Here is a 12244-nt window from a genome sequence, read left to right on the forward strand (position 1 = left end):
GTGGTAAGGGGTAACTTGAGCCTTCTGACTCCCATTATGAGCCAGGGAGGCTCAGAGAGGGCTGCATGCGAGCCCTTCCATGCCAATCCCGCATGGACCTCTCTTTTCAGCCAGCTGGTGGTTGGTGAGGGAGACTCTGCCCCCCCTTTCAGTGTTTGTATGGCCAAGGGTATCGCTGTGAAACCCATTGGTGACAACAGAGCTGGAAGGGACCCTGGGAGGTCGGTTGACCATACATCTCAGACACAGTGTCTCCTCCTAAAAATTACTGACACAAAGGAGCATTTCCTGATCGACATTTCCCTTACTCAAACCCAAGCTGCCTTGCTAAAAAAAGATGTTTAGACAAGTGCTGGTTGAGCAAGCTCAGAAACAAAGGAATAATTCAACAGCTGAGACCTGCCCCCAGGCAGGGGCAAAACAGAGGAAGAGCTATGGCTTTCCACACTGCCTTCTGCTCCTGAGTGCTGGAATTTCTCAGTTTTAGAGGGCACACTTCCATGTGCCATCTTCTTCAAAGACAAGGGAAATGGTCAAGATTCCTAAGTTTCTAAAAGAAAAACCTCACTCACTCCATGCAATTTCTGAAAAGCCCTCTTCTCCACTCCTAGACTTTCTTTATCTAAGAAGAGCATTTTTAAGGAGCTGTCATGTATTAAGCCTAAGATATTACTTCCTGCCTCCCAGTCTCTTCAGAGCCTTTTGTGACCCTCCATTTCCTCTCTTTAGTAGGATTCACTGATATTTTTCATCTAATTGCTGAAATCCCATGTTGTTATCTGTCCCCAGTGAAGTATTTTTGTTTATCAATAAACTCCAAAGTAACAAAAGATTTAAGGATGAACTGAAGCATGGGCTTAATACAGTCTTGTAGTGAGACACCCTCGTGTCCAAACCCAAACACCGATGTCATACATTCATCATGAAATCTTACAGCTATTTGCAATATCACATATCATTAAAGGTACCTTCCAGAGAGGTGGTTGATTTGACAGGGTTAGAAAGGATGAGAATCTCTAGTGCTCAGCAGGAGTGTATCACAGGCATATATCAAGGTAGGCAACAAAAACTCACAGCATGTTGCCCACCTCCTTCTTCATCAGGAGCCCCAAAAGCAAGCTGTTAGATACACAGACAGGACAGGGAGATCTAAGGCAAGCTTAGCATGCACTACAAAGAGCTTTGAGGAAATTCTGTCAAAAAATTTGCTTGGCACATTGCCGGAAACAGATGAGAGCTTTGCACATTAATGAGAAACTGCGTGGAGTCCAGCAAATGCTCTCTGCTTTCTGAGCAAAGCTGGCAGCAGGGCGTGATATGATGTGCATTTCCCTGAAAGGCATGTGAAGGCACCGACATTGGTTGTACATTCATTTAGGCACCTCAGGAAACACCTCTGAGAGCAAGGAGGTCATCTTCAGTCTGGCAGGACCACCCTTGCACAACCACATGAAGTTTTTGAAGATTTAAATAGCTCAGTCAAGTATCTGTATATATTCTATGGGATCCAGAGAGTTATTTGTAACGTCAGAGCTAGAAGAAACCAGGATTTGCAGCTTCGGTAACAGATTTACAAAAAATGACATAGGCTAGCTCTTGCAGCAAACTCTCCAGTCTGAACCACCCAAGAACCTCCCCAGCTCCAGGCTGGGGAAGGTGCATCCCAAGGAGCACAGGCCCCTGTCTGCTATCTCAGCAGATGTAACAGCCTTCAGTTGGGAGCACAGCAGAGAAACACACGGTGTTGACTGCACTGCAATGAAAACACAAACCCCAAGCAATGGCCAGAAACCGGCATCTTGGCACCAGGAGTGCAGGGCATGGAGTTTAACTGCTAATTAGGACAAGGCAATAGGAAAGGGCAGAACAGTGGAAGGGGCCAGCTTTTGTTCCCTCAGGAGTTCTAAGTCTTTCCCAAATTCAGCTACATAACACACCCTTTAAAAGGAGAGCAATGGCTTCTACATCAGCAACAAAGCAGAAACTCTCATGATGGCCAGCACTGCCTTCTGACACTAACTGTCTTTTTACCATTTATTCAGGAATAAAACTCTTAACAAGGCAGATTTATATAAAATGACAAATAACAGCTGTGGGGAAAAGAAAAAAGTGCCGCACTTCATGACAACTCTGTAAGATTCTGACAGCCAAAACCACACTGCCAAAGTGGCAAATACAGCTGAAAAGCCAAGACAGAACTCACAGCAACTGTTAAACCAAATGGGAGCTTGTAAAAGTAAGGGCCATTTTCCCTCTTTCGTATTTAGTCTCAAAATATCACGTAAAGAAATTCAAACAGGCTGAGTGATTAGGGCAGAAGTGACATGAGACCTCTGCAAAGATTTCAGATTAAAAGGTAACTGTTAATACCCAAGCGGTTCTTAAAACCCTATGAATATGTTAATCTGGTATAAACTGGAACCCTCCAATATTAAAGTAATAAATCTTACCAGATTGGATCTTGCCGTTATTCACTTGGTGTTATAATATTTCTTAAAAATATGCGAACACTCAACATGGAGGATGCTGATGGGTCTGTACCATCAATATGAATGTAGTCCTGGAACAGACCACATGTTTCCTTCTTCCCAGATAGGTCAAGGCCATACCTGTCTCCCAGTACCAGCACTCCCAAATTTTCTACACCACCAGGCACTGGTTTCACCCATGCAGGCTGCTGGGAGTTGGCAGCAGGGCACAGGAGTGCACAAGGCTTACACAGGTCACACCTGAAGTTGATTTTGTAGAGGTACCACAGCAGCCACTGAGAAATGCTTGGGACTCATAAGTATCCTGCAAGCCAAGCTATACATTTGCCTGAAGGATGCTGATCTCCAGAGGGGACAGGATGATCCTGCTTCAGTCACCCAAAACGAACATCGAAAAACCAAACAAGTACCTAACCAGCCAGACAGCCCAGATTATCCCACAGCATGAGGATGCTGTGCTGACAGGTTTTATTCTGTATTTCTTTAGAGGGCAGGAGGTGATCGCACTGCTTAATTCTGCATTTAATTAGTTCGAGCTATTCTTATATTGGAGCACTGACAGTAAGGACAAATAAGAGACCCATTCTTGTTTCAGGCAAGGACGTTCCCAGTTAATTGACATGTAGCCTTGAGCAAACCACTACCTCTGCATGTTTTGGCTTCCTGCTCTGCCAGCAGAAGATCTGCCTTCCTTGCATTCATCGATGTTGAACAGTACAAGGACATTGTTCAGTGGATGGCAGAATAGAAAGAGAAATTAAAGTATTTCTGATGCGCTCACCTTTTGGCTCTCAGACAGTTCTCCCAAACTAAACACTTCGTTTTGAACAGCCTTGTGCAGGAGCCTGCGATATGCAAGAACAACTGAAAGAAGTGGGATAAAGCCAGCAGAAGCACAGCCTTATTTACCTGTCCTGGAATTCTCCTCAATCCTCCAAGCCGGGTGGGGTTTAGATGAGAAAAGCTGAATTGCAGCACATGCAAGTGTAAATTCAGTAGGCAACACTCTTCCCACGCAACTAGGTGAAGCCGTTACCCCACCATGGTATCAGAAGCACATTTTGCTGCTAGAGGTGCTGGGACTGGAGTTGCTGGCCTGGGAAAAGGACGGGGCTAGCTGGGTTACCAAACATCCCTGAGAATTCGTAACAATAGTGGTCTGAAACAGAAGAGCCCTTGACTAACTCCTAACTTGGACCACTGCATCCAGCGGTTATCCTGCAGCTTCCACTTGGCATGGAAATCTTCCATGGTCTAAGCTGGACGCAATTGAAAATGGTCCTGCTCCATTCCTAGACTTTCAAAGCTTCTATGATCGCAGCCTGTGTCGGTTTGCAAGTGCCCAAAGATGTCTTCCAAAGAAACCTCACCAGCTGATTTCTAGGGGTTAATTGGAAAGGTCCATTGTAAATCACACGGCATGAAAACAAACACACTGTTGTCCTCCTGGCTCAAGGCAGAAGCTGCCTACAGCCTCACAGGTCAGCATCTGAGAAGGCAGTGATGCGACTCATGGGTAAACTATGAGTGTTGATTGTTTAACTTATGCCTGGTTTGGAACAGAGGTGGTCACACAGCTTGCAGACAATTCCCTCTTTGTAACTGCAGCCCGAAGCTAATTCCTTGTTCCCAGAGACCATGACCTCAGGAACTGAGGTCTGGCCTTGATTTCCCCTTCAGGCTCCTGCTGCTTGCACGTCTCCCAGTGGGTCTCACTTAACAAAAAGCTCACACATACCTCTTGGCTTCCCAAAACTGAACACTTGCTCACGAGCCAGGAAAAAGAGCTTTGCTGTCTATGCACAACAGCATAGCTTTGTAACCCTGGCCATAACAATAGCACTATGTAATAGCCAAGAAGACTGAAGCAGCTAAAACTACCAGCAACTGTACAATACATTGCTATGTGACAGCAACATCTACTCAGGAAAGGAACACGTGAAGGACATTGAGGTACTGAGAGCAAAAGCAATGACATTTTCATCAAAAGAACAAAACATCCCCCATGCCTCCCATACGCACGCACAGCATGACACGCTACAGGACTCTGCTCCCACGGCCCATTGTGGGAACATTTCAACACATGTGGCAGAGGCTCAAAGGTGATGTGACTCCATGGAAGGGATACCTGCAGAAGTGTCTGCGAAGAAGTCTTGCACCAGAAGCAGCTACAGCTGCACTATGGACCTCGGAGTGCTCTTTGACAGGAACCAACCTATTCTCTTTACTCCATTTTATTTGGATTTCTTTACAAGCCTCAGATGGTCTGGTAATTATGGAAGACACAGCACTGCAAATCATTGTTATGGTAAATACTACAAGTTTCTCGGACTCCCTGAAAGATGAGCATGAGCTGAAGCACGTGCAGAGGCTGCTTTGGGATATTACAACAATGTCAGGTTTCAGCAAGTCAATTCCAGTAATCACAGTATCACATAAAACAGAGCTGTTGCCCTCCTCCTTGAGAAACAGGGAAATATCAAGAACAAAGATGCATGTCTGGAGACTCTGGACACCAACAAGCTGTTCTCATGGGCTCAAGGAGCTAAACCAACCTGAACATCCACACAACCACCCTAAAAGACCCTGTGTTGAGGTAGACATGAAGTTGCTCCTACATATTTGCTATATAAACCATAAATTACAAATATTTCAACACACGAAGATGGCTTTCATAGTAAAAGCACCTACCAACAACAGCTGGACATGAACACACTCTTCTCTTGTAGGTATAAACCTCAGAGTATCAGTGCTGCTCATCCCTGGTTTTCATCCCTGTTTCCTGGAGAAATGAAATGTCAGCTTTCTCCAGTAATTTTTGTTCCTGAAGGCCAACTTCATTCACATTTTAGAGAAGACTGAATGACTTATCTGGGAAAAAAAAATAAATTCTGTAGAACGGAAACTGGTCGCCAGATGAGCAGGGGTATTGTGAGTGACTGTACTCATTAAAAATGTGTAGGGTGACCAAGTTTTCCAGAAAACTGGGTAATTTAGTCGTTACAAAACCACAAACTGGGACGAGTATTAGTTGAGTTCATATTCACACAACGCAGAACCAGCCTATGGGAAAACTGGCTTCATTTTGATGCTCAATATTTAACTCATCTTGTGTATCAATGATGCTAAAGACCAGAAAAATCAGATGTAACATCGCAATACTATTGAGAGAATGCTGCTGGCTTCAAGTCAAATTAACTCATTTTCCATGCCTCAGCCTGGAACAGGAAAACTGAATAGCTCATTTTGAGCAAGGAGTTATTAGCAGAAATCTCTAAACCAAGACTTTTCCCTGAAGTCCTAACTGCTTCAGCACGACTAACGAAGGCAGGGATAACACTTGGCATACATGTTTCTTGGTAGGACTTGCAAAATCCAAGACCAGGACATTAGCAAAGGATCCACAAAAGACAGGCATGTCATAAATAACCCAAAGGTGGAAAAAGTCTCCATCAGAGGTTAGACTTCAAGTGATACCAGAACCTCTGTCCATCAGGCACAAGCAGGCCCCACCATGGAGACCAGACACAGGTCTCCTGAAAGGAAGCTCCAAGCTGACACTGAATAATAATGGACACATATCCTTGTGCAATTAACAGAGGCAACTTCTTCATTGCAGGCATGTTCTGCAGTAGCCTCCAACAATTAGGATTGCATATACCCAGAAATGAAGTCCCATGAGTTTTCCAAGAAAAGGTACCATCACAGAAGAAAAAGTTGCTATAAAAAGAATAAACCTAAACTAAATCTGCTTAAAAAACATTAAGAGGGCAGTAAACCTAGTTTTAAGCAGAACAACCACCATGTAATGTTGTAATACAGCAGCATGATTGTGGGTTACCTAAATTGCCACCCAAGAAAAGAAAAAACGAAAAAAAGGCAAAAAAGGCAAGACAAAGAGGCTGAAATGGTGTTAGCTAACATAGATAAATCATTTCGCTAATGGATTTGATGCTGACTTAATCTTCTTACTTGGCAGTGCCCTGAAAAGCCTGCTTTTTTTGCCTTCCCTTACCTAAATGAAATTAACTTATTCCAGAAAATTAAGAACACTTTATCAGGCCACTGAAGGCAGACTGCTTCATGGGATCCAGACCTGTGTTATTCCATCCAAGCAGCAAGAGAAACTTTGTAGTTTAAGAGACCTGAAAATGGGAGGATTGGCAAAGCATTGCATCTAGAGCCTCATCGCTGCTCTCTTGTCGTGCGCTTTCCGGCTGCTTGGCACGCTCCAGTACATGGGTTGTACAAACAACCTTTTATTTGGAACTAGAGCATTTGGCTCCGGCTACAACACAATTTGTTCTTCAGTACTTCAGAAAATGCAACTTCCAGTGCATTTTCTGAATGAACAAAATGGGAGCAGAATACTTCACTGTGATTTCAAGCTCTTCTACTTTCTTGATAAAACTGAAGTGGGTTTTTTTCCAAGTATTACATGGAAACCTTCTCTGAAGATGTCAAAACCACTATTTTATCCTTCCTCCTAACACATTTTTTTTTTTCCAAAATTACTCTAGGAAATGGATGACTTCCTCCCATTGCCCACTCCCCTGGAAGGAAACACATAAACACTCGCAACTCAACATTTCAGAAGTCCCACAGGTTTGAAAGCCAACAGGGGAAAGCCTAAACGTAAGAACTGAAGGCCAAATTTCCTTCCAGTATTAACTACCCAATATTAACTGGTCACATTCTGGAATGAAGGCTGGGAAAGAAAATTTGACTAAAGAATTGCTCCATCAGGAAGGAAGCCCTCTCAGGCAGAAACAGAGTTTAGTGCATCAGGAATGATGCTCAACCTTTGAGCTCTGCCTGCAGGAAACAGTAAAAATAAACAGTTACCTGTAAACCCCTTAATGCCGATTTTTAACTCTTTCATTCTCGAGACATGAAGTAGGGCAGGAGGAAACATGTTCGAGAATGACAAGAAGACGACGTAAGGGTCTTAAGTGAGAAAAAGCCTGAAGAAAACACTACTGGTAGGATGCACTATGCACCTATGGCCACACAACTGTCTGAGTGGATTTCCTACTCTCCGGGGGTACCCGCAGGTGTGACTACAAAGGCTGGCAGCACAGATGAAAGCGCTGGGAGCTGATGAATAAAGCGTCCCCTCCTCTGGTACTGCCTTCCTGCTGCAGAGCCAGCAGGACAATTCCCTCTCTAACATGAGGTTGCATTCCATGAATAGAGAAAAATCAGGAGCAAGTCTTCAAGGTCTTTTCCAACCGGAAAGATTCTATGATTCTAAGAGCAAGACGTGCAGGACGATGCTTAGAACTGCTACTAGTTCATTTTAAATTCATAAGCCACCCTCAGATTCATTCTGTGACAGACATCACAGCAGGAGCACAGCGCTCCTGCCCTCCTGGGACGGCTCCAGCCTGCAGAACTGGAAGAAGAAAAGTATATCCATCCCCTCCCATTTCTCTCCCTGTTGCGTGCATATAGGATTGGCCTGAAGGAAGGGCAAAACCAGGAGACAGGTTGTGAGCGAGCAAGGGAACAAAGACAGAGGGACCACTGGGGAAGTCAGTGGGTCAGGGCATTGAACGCTTCCCCAAGGGACCCAAAAAGCACAGCTTGCTCTCCACTTCTGACACTTCCAGGGAACAATGCAAGACCCATGTCAGCAGCAGCAGCAGGCTCAGCCCTGCCCCTGTGGACATCAGGGCCAGGCAGAATGACACATCTGCATTTCAAATTATCCATTTAAGCCAGGATTCACAGATGTTTTTCCCCTCAGACCGTTGTGTCATAGGAAGCCAAAGCCAGTTCTCACTGAATCAGTTGTGACCTCTGCAAGAAGAAGCAGAGAGTCTTAAAACATGCTAATTCATTTCCCCACAGGCAAAGCTGGAAAATGAAATGCTCTGTTCGCAACGTGCAGCCCTGAGCCAGGGTAGCATGCTAGAGACTGCGTGGGAACAAGCCCTCTGAAAACAAACCCAAGTCCGCTGTTTCTTGGAAGTGTCAGGTCCAGCACCTCTGGGCACACGATGAGAAGGATGTTTTGTGCCTTACCTCACCACGGTGCGTCCTACGACACGTTTGTAGGTGATGTGTCTGTATCACACACCCACTAGCTTCAGGCTATGACAGTACCTTTTTCTTCTCTAAATATTTACCCTCCCTCCCTTATACATTCTCCTGCAATGTGCAAATGGTTTAAAAACCTGATATCAGGATCTAGTGGGAGTATTACCCATGTACAGGGTTTCGTTGTAAAGGAAGGCAAAGCTGGCTTTCCTCCGTATTATGAAGAAAAGTAAAAATGTGTTGGGAAGATAACTCCTGCTGATGCTATTTAAAGTCCAGGGAAGGAAAGCCCTACTTCAGTGCGTATCAAAGTCTTCTGATCATTTACAGATTTCTTTGCATGGATGTGGTCTTGTGTTTACATCAGTATTTGCAGCTGCTGCAACAGTCACACAAACATTGAGGGGACACACATTCAAAAGCCTAAAAAATGGCATGCCTATAATTATGATCAATGTTCATTACAAATCATTCAAGAGCTCCTCCAATCCCTAATACAGGGCAAAACAGATTTCCGAATTTACCAGTGGTCCGGAGACGTATTTTAGAAACTTCAATGACATAATGTGAGTTATGAGACAAAACTAGATATTATATAAAGCCCAGGTTAGAAGCCACAACTTCAACTCTACAGCTCACAGAGTATGCAGTCATTTAGATAATTACACAGATTCTTGACTCTGGCACACATTATCATGTGATATGCCTCGCAAAACTAATTTCCCAGAGATACAGTCACAGAGGCCTTAGTGGAGGACACCACACAACCTCATCTAAAAAAAAGAAAAAAAAAACAACACAGTATCTTCACAAGAGATTATTGAGGCACTGAAAGGATGTGGAAAATTGGAAATAGCATCCATGCTGAGAACATAAATGATCCTTCTTTTTAAGAGTACAGAATTGGATTACTGCTTCCTACTAGGAAAAGCAGAAAAACATTTGCAAACATGAGTCCTATTATGAGACCCATAAATGCACATCCCACAGCCTAGGGAATCCTTCATGTCCTTACCATCCCTCTCTTCTCATTTCTATCCCACTCCCTTGGTGCTTTCTTCTGTTTTTCAGTCAAAGGACAAGGAAAATGCAAGTGTGGTGGCACACCTCATGCTGCTGTAGGAAATCCACCCACTTGGTACTTCCCTTCTCAGTACAGACAAGTCTCAAGGGTAAATCCCCTCCTCCACCTTTTTCTGCTACTTGGGACACTCCTGAGAGGGCTGATCCTGGCATAGCGAAGCGAGGGTGAATGCTCTCACTGCTTCTGCAGCAACAACTCTAAAAAATGGTTTTGAAGGATGTATTTAACAGGGGGTTGTAGGCAAGTGATGAAGTTGTGTCTGGTGCTTTTCTATTCTTCAAACTCCACCTCATCTCAAGGCAAGAATTATTTTTTTTTAAGTCTTAGGAGGATAAAGAACATCAAGCACCACAAAAAATAAAAACTGCAGGAAGTACTTGCTCATAAAGTAACTTTAAATTCTCCCTCTTGAGTGGGAACATACTTTTATGCATCTACAATGGATGAATTCGAACAGTTATCTCCAATATAATAAATAACAGGCTTCCACAGAAATGACGTAGAGCACTAAGGCAAGGGGTCACAATATGCAGTTCCTTGCAAAAGCTGCAGAAAGCTCACATTTTGATTGTTTTTCTTTTGCTTCAGTACCCTGTATTTTCAGCTCTCAATAGAAATAACGTCTTAGACTTTCTGACTGCCAGTAGAAGCAAAAAGTATTCAGAAAACTGGGTAAATAAGATCAATATTTACCACACTGAATTACTCCATAGAGCTCTGTCTGTTAAGGTAACGCTTTCTATACTTCATGAAGACCAAACAGCTGATGAACGCTCTCGGCATGACAACAGCCACATCAAAGCAGACCTGAGGGTCATCAGGTCCCGTGCCCCATTGCCAGCAGCTGCCAGAAGAGCTGCCCCATAGAAAAGTTCAAGACACATATTGAGCAACAGGGAGATAATGCTCCTTAAGGGAGTGCTCCTCCCTGACACACAGCCAAGCGCTCCAGAGCCATATACAATAACAGAGTTCATTTTTAAACACCACTACAGTGAAACTGTAAAAAAATCTTACAAGACAGTTGACGCACAAAGCTTTCACTTAACAAGTTACCCAACTGGAGAAGAAAATATGCCAGAAAGCAGTGGCTGAGGCTAGGCAGGGAGTGAAGATGCTGTGCCTGGCACAAGCTGCTTCTGTAAGAGCCCACACTTGAATGGTGGCCGGAAAAGATTTAGGACGTATTCACAGAAAATGCATCCTTGCTTATCTGACAGATCTTTACAAGTCTCCTCCAAGATCAGGCTGCACCATTCAAGCCTAACCATTCCTGGTTAGCCCAGCAATCTCCAGGAAAGCTATAACCACACTGCTGGGGTGAGAGCTGCACCGGGCACGAGGCTCCCACCGGTGACAAACAGCACAGCTGGTGGAAGAAGCCACCCAGACTTGAAGCCACCCCAGTTACCCAGATGAGATGTACTTCTTACCTAAAGTAATGCCTCCACCATTTAGGGAATGACTCATTGCACAAGACATTATCCATGATAAAAAGGTCACCTCTGTGTTTCCTGCCCAGTCCCCGCCAGCCACTCCTCCCAGGGGTGAGCTTTGTGTCCCTGAGGCTGCGGAGCTGCGACCCCGGGGCAGAGCGGGGGGCTCAGGACCCAGGGGCCAGGCCCCCTCCCAGCTGTGTGGAGCTGCCAGCAACACGTGGTTTCAAAGACAGCGCGCTCTGTCAAGTAAAGAAAGTGTTGCTGCGCCAAAATCCAAAATCTGCATGGGAAACATGCTGATGTTTGGACAGAGTTTTCATCAAGAAATGACTAAATGAATTGGCTTGATAAGTAAACGTGCTTCAGCTTACTTCATCTCAATTTATCTGTAGGCAAATATTCATTTTTACCTCGTACGCACATTTACATGTTTCCGTGTTTCAGCAGTAACAAAGTGTTTTGACAACCTGGAATCTACTTTCTTCAGTCTACAGGGAATTTTGACTTCTTTTTCTAATTCCAAACACCAAATCCCAAATCTGGACATGGCAGTTTTCCATAGAAGAGAAATTAACAGTCAAAGCCATTCTCTTCCTAAAACAGTATACAAGGCCAAATTTGTAATCTTTCTTTGACTCTCCCCATTCAGCAGTGGGGAATAATCCCATACAATGGCACGCATCCGATATGATTGCTATGGAGAAATTAAAGCCTTACATCTAGAGAAGTAGAAATCCTGCATTACTAAGGTTTCCTCAGCTGCAAGGGAAAGAAACATTGCCTCCTGGTGATTAAGAATGTAATTATTATTATTAATTCTGAAACAGTTTGAATTACACAGTACATTTTCTTTAAATGGGCACTATCATTCGTGCAACTTGATTTGAACCTATGATTTATTCATGGATTAGTAACCCTGTTTGTTTCATATGCTCAGCATATTTTGCTTAGTATATTGTATTACTGGCTGGTTGCTATAAACAGTCCATTTAAATTTAGGCAGACGCTTTTGGAAAAGTTCTGTTTAGAAGAGAGATGTGAATTAAAATGCTAACTACACTGATCAGTAACTACTGGTTTCTTCTAAACTCTTAACATTTACGTGTGTGTGCATAAGGATCTCAAGATTGTTCACAGGTAACCTCTAGCTGAAGTTCACATGCAAACAAAGCTTCCTACTTGGGCCAATC

The 12244-nt window shown here is 43.9% G+C and overlaps 1 protein-coding gene across 1 annotated transcript in view; it reads right to left on the reverse strand.

Annotated features, from left to right (window-relative positions):
- The window catches only part of GPR50 (G protein-coupled receptor 50), a 47334-nt gene that overhangs the window by 14606 nt on the left and 20484 nt on the right, over positions 1-12244 (reverse strand). The window lies entirely within an intron of this gene.

The sequence above is a fragment of the Falco cherrug genome, chromosome 15, assembly GCF_023634085.1.
Source record: "Falco cherrug isolate bFalChe1 chromosome 15, bFalChe1.pri, whole genome shotgun sequence".
NCBI classification, from domain to species: Eukaryota; Metazoa; Chordata; class Aves; order Falconiformes; family Falconidae; genus Falco; species Falco cherrug.